Below are 5,102 nucleotides of genomic sequence, written 5' to 3'. Positions count from 1 at the left end.
AAAAAAAAAAAAAAAAAAGATAAAAAATATTTTCTTTTTTTTTATTAGTAAATGTAAATTATATTGCTCAAAAATTCATGCACAGATACTGCGGGCAGACCCGAGCATTACAAAAATCAAGTAACATACAGATACATCGAGCATTCCTGGGCAAAAGTAAAGATCAAATGAAACACAATTGAGACAATCTATAAACCCATGGCTAAAGACTCAAAATGAACTAAAACATACGTGTACGAGGAGAACATGACCTTGTACACGTTTGTTTCAATTCGTCTTACAACGCTATCAACTAATGGTTGAAGATTTTCAAATACCTTTTGTTTCGTGCCATCCATATGTGGTAAACATTGCTAGCCAGGGCAATTCGCTTGACTTTACTTTGCTAAGAAGTCCTACGACCCTCTTTTTTGATCCATTTCAATGAACTAGACAATGTAGACATAGATCTTGTGCGAGTTAGTTAGCCTAACTGGTAATGAGAAATATATTAAATTATGAATTAATCTATGAATGGTGAATAAGTTGCATGTTTAAGTTATATTTTACTTTTTCGTGATGAGTTTGATATATATTGAGCACGTGAATTAAGTTAAGTATTGTATAGAAATGAGTTGATTTCATAATTGGATAGGTTGAGATAGTGGACCATAGATACTAAACCCAAAACCACTATATTCTACATTCTTAGACAAAATTTAGAATAGTTAGGGAAATTTCACTATTTGTAGGAAGACGTTGAGATAAATGGGGATTCCAGGTGTAAAATTTAAAATTTGTGTGAATTGTCTAATGTTAATAGGATGAAATTGGGTGAAAGTCTTAAGTTAGAAGTCGATTCACTTGGATAGATGTTTAATGAGGGACATTGCACTAATCAAGGCAAAAAAATATATTTTATTTGAAAATTTCTCTTCGAACCATTGTGACTCGAATTATTAAGCATGTGAGGGTGTTAAAACCTATTGCCCTAAAGTCAACTGATTTGAGAGTTATCGACCTAAAACTCGTTAAATGTGTCATTTAGAAAGTTTAAGGGAGAGAATACTGAAAATAAAAAAATTTTGAAATAAAAATTGAAAGAAAAAGAGCAAGTAGAAAAAGCATGTGCATGAAACAGACGATGCACCAAATGCCTTGATTAAATCTCAAACACTTATTTAAGGAAATCTGACTTTTGATAAGAGACTATTAGCCTAGTTAAGTCCCGAAAATTGAAGAAATCAAAATCAAAGTAGAGTCCCTATTTATTGACATGTTAAATTGCAACTAGTGATATTGACCTAAATTAGAGAGGTGAGAATAATATAAAAATCAACCTTAGATTGCACACTTGAAAATAGAGAAACAAACAGGTTTTGGGGTGTGTGAATCTCACGAATAACAACAAGAACATGTTTGACTATTAAGGGTCAGGAATGGAACAACTTATGAATTCATAACACTATGCTTAATTCTTCACACACGTGTATCGACTTTGCATTGTAAAATAGACTTTGATTTTTGTATTGTGATCTTGAAGTTGTACTTAGATTTAATATCATGATTTCAATTCTGAGATAAAATATCAAGTTAGCTAACTAAATATTTTTGCATGCTTGTGTGTTTGTCTTAAATTAGGTTATGATTTTGCTTAAGGACAAACAAATGTTCAAGTTTGGGGATTTTGATAAGTGTATTTTATATGCTTATTCGGAGCTTTAAATAATGATATTTTGTAGTTCTTACTGTGAAATATAGCTTCGTTCAAGTTATATTGTGTTAAATAGGTAAAACTCAATGTTTGATAAAGAATTGGAGAAATAAATGCAAAAATAGTGAAAATGACAAAATTCAAAAGTCGAGGACTAAATTACAAACAATCCATAGATGAGACGAGCAACAAAATGAAGATCAAAGATGCCAATGATTTAATTGAATACAATTGGAAGATAAAGGAATAAAATTACAAGAGTAAATGACTTGATCGAATCAAATACAAAGTTTGGGAACTAAAATGTAATACTTCAAAAGTTGAGTTGGATTGTAAATTGATGATGCAAGAATCATCAATTTACTCCAGAGATCAAATCACATGTACTATGCGTACACACCAAATGAATCATGTGTACGCGTTGTTCAATTATGAAAAAAAGATTTGTTTCCTTATTTTGTTTTGGAAACTTTTTGTATGAAATCTTTAGACACTCTATTTATACCAAGAGTCGTTCAAAATGTGGAGAGACCTCTCAAGACCTAAAAATTCATAGATTCAACGTATTTTGAAGGCAGAGAACAAGGTTAGATAATCAATATGAAGGGAATTGTGTAAGATTCTTGAAGATTATCCATCCAAAATCAAGATTTCATTTAAGAAAATCCACTTTCTTTCATAATTCTTCAATCCGGGTTACGTCTTTTCAGTATTTCTTGTATAATTTAATATAATTAGGATGGTTGGCTAGGTTTTTTCCTTTGTATTGAATGAATTATGAACCATATTATTTGTTTATTTTAATTCAAGACAAATAATTTAGCATTTCTTGATTTTCTTGGTTGGTTTTGCATTTTTCTTAAACTATTTGATTACATGATCACCAATTAGATAGTATGTTGCTTATTGTAGCGTAAAAATACTCACAATAATTCTAGAACGTGGCAAAATCAACACATGTACAATAAGTATTAGGAATAATATCTATGGTATGTGCAATCATTTGCGATAAATCCTGTTAATCAATGCATTTTTCATATGAATTCAAACTAGGAATAAGATTGGGTCATTTTAAACGCATTGACAATAGGTATTAGGAATAATATCTATTTCATGTGTAATCATTTGTGGTAAATCCTGTGAATCAATGTATTTTTTTTATATGAATTCGGACTAGAAATAGGATCGGGTCATATTAAACATAGGTTTGATATATCTTGAAAAAGAATATTGAATAAAAGTGAATTATAGATTGTCTTGAACACATAAATTTAATAGATTACAAATTAAGAATTGAATTAAATGACAATAGGAGAATTCACGATTACAATACAAACATTCACATTAGATTTAATTACTTTTTGTCACTTTCTTATAATAGAATTAGAATAACTAACAACCAAATCACAACCCTTTTGATGTCACCACAATTCGAATTTAATAGTAGCTATTGAACTACTAATTAGACCTTATTCCTCATGTGAATGATACTCTTAACTCACAAATTTAATTACTTGTACAACGATCCTGTACGTTTGTAGGTTTTCACGCGAACAGCCTGGGAAGATTTTGCATTTGCTAATACTCATATAGACTGGAAGAAACTCCTAAGACTCATGTTTTCATATGCGGAGCTGAAGAAGTTAGAGGTTAAGGTTGAGATTGAGAAAGACCAAGTGCCTCAATAAGTTTGGATAGGCATTACGTGGAGAGGAGCAGGGGCAAGTTCCTTCGCCGATTTAGGCTTCTGGATAATGCCAACACCGATCAGCTTAAGGCTGGCATGGAGAATGGTGGGCTTACTATGACTGTATCTAAGGAAAAAGTTAAGAAGCTTGAAGTTAGCCTGTACTATGCCATTATTGATCCATTTTTAAGATGATTCTAGAAGAGCAAGAGTGTGTTTTTCATAAGAAATTAAGCCCCTGAATGATCCACATTAAATTAAATTACATTACATTCTATTTTTCTCTCTCCTATTTTCAACCACACAATTTTCCATAAAATAATATTATATGTAAATCGAAAACTTTTCTTTCTTTTTTAACCACTCATTTTTCTAAAAAATACTATTCCTCCCATTTTCATTTTTAGGTAATGGGCATCAAACAGGGGCTAAATCACGTCTTCATTGAATGCTTGACACTTGTGGATCCATCTTTTGGGCTTATTTCATATAAATGTTGCTTGTATGATCTTAGGGTTTCACTTCTCTTGGTCTGGGTTAACTATTTGTTTTCGTGAAAACTCTTTATCTGTGTATTTATATTTGATCATCAATTGGATGATCTGACTGATTTCTGTAAGAGATTACTATATTTTGAGAGAAGGGTATAACTACATTTTCTTTGTGAGGGATGCTTAACAAGAGATAATGTGTTAGAAGCGATCGTTGAACCTCCGAAGCCTTGGGCTGAAAAATCTGTGTTCTTCTTGCTTCCAAGCATTTTCTTTACTATTTTACCAAAGAAAACTTCAATCAAAACGTCGATCTGTTTTTCTGAGACCAACAAGCGAACTTATAGTATGTACTACGCACAATAACAAAATATTGAACTGCTTTTTTCACTAGGGTTTTGTTTTGATTGCACATCGACAGTACATATCACTGGGAAAATAGAAAATGGTTCACCAAATTCATAGGGCCCAAATCCCTCATTAGATTCCCTACCGGCGTACAGCTTCAGTTGCAGCGTCCAACATTGTATCTCACAAACCCCATCAGCTCAGGCCCTTCTAATCTTGAGTTATTCTTAAAACTGCAATCAGACAAGAAATAAACAATCACACGTACATCGAAGTCGGAACATGATGTTGGACAGTACTAGTGCATGTTGGGTCGGTCAAGCATTACATGCACTTATTATCTGGTGTGATCAATTACCTGTCCTCAGTGAACTTAGAAAATGAACCAGTTGATGGAATTGTACCACATAAATCATTGTTGGACACATCTCTGCACGTGGACAACAGATTAATTAATTAATTTATCAACTGACCAAAGAAATTTTTTTTCATTCATTTTGAATTGAGTACTTACAGAATCTTTAGGTTTCCAAGCTTGGTAAGTTCCCTTGGTATTCTTCCTGTCAGCCGGTTTCTGTTCAGACGCCTAAAAATGACAGAAGAATTATATAACCACTCCTCTCAATTGCTCGGTAAGTAGATAAGCATTACTAGACAGTAAGAAGGAAAAAAAAAGAAGTTAAAATGGAATCTTGTCAAGTACTGCAACCGCTTACAAGAATCTGAGGTTGGAGAGGTTGGACAAAGATGGAGGGATGGATCCAGTGAGGTTATTATGATAAAGATCCAGGCTTACAAGACTTTTCAAGTTTCCTAGTTCAGCAGGAATTGGACCCACCAAATTGTTCATGTATAATTCCCTGTACAAATTAATCATCCCAAC

The 5,102-nt window shown here is 32.4% G+C and overlaps 1 pseudogene; it reads right to left on the bottom strand.

The window, feature by feature from the left end:
• Positions 1-4,107: 4,107 nt before the first annotated feature.
• LOC111386246 overlaps positions 4,108-5,102 on the bottom strand; it is an 8,746-nt pseudogene continuing 7,751 nt past the window's right edge.

The sequence above is a fragment of the Olea europaea genome, unplaced genomic scaffold (assembly GCF_002742605.1).
Source record: "Olea europaea var. sylvestris unplaced genomic scaffold, O_europaea_v1 scaffold3484, whole genome shotgun sequence".
Taxonomy (NCBI): Eukaryota; Viridiplantae; Streptophyta; class Magnoliopsida; order Lamiales; family Oleaceae; genus Olea; species Olea europaea.
Note: the sequence above shows the minus strand (reverse complement) of the source record. Positions and strands in the feature narration are given on the sequence as shown.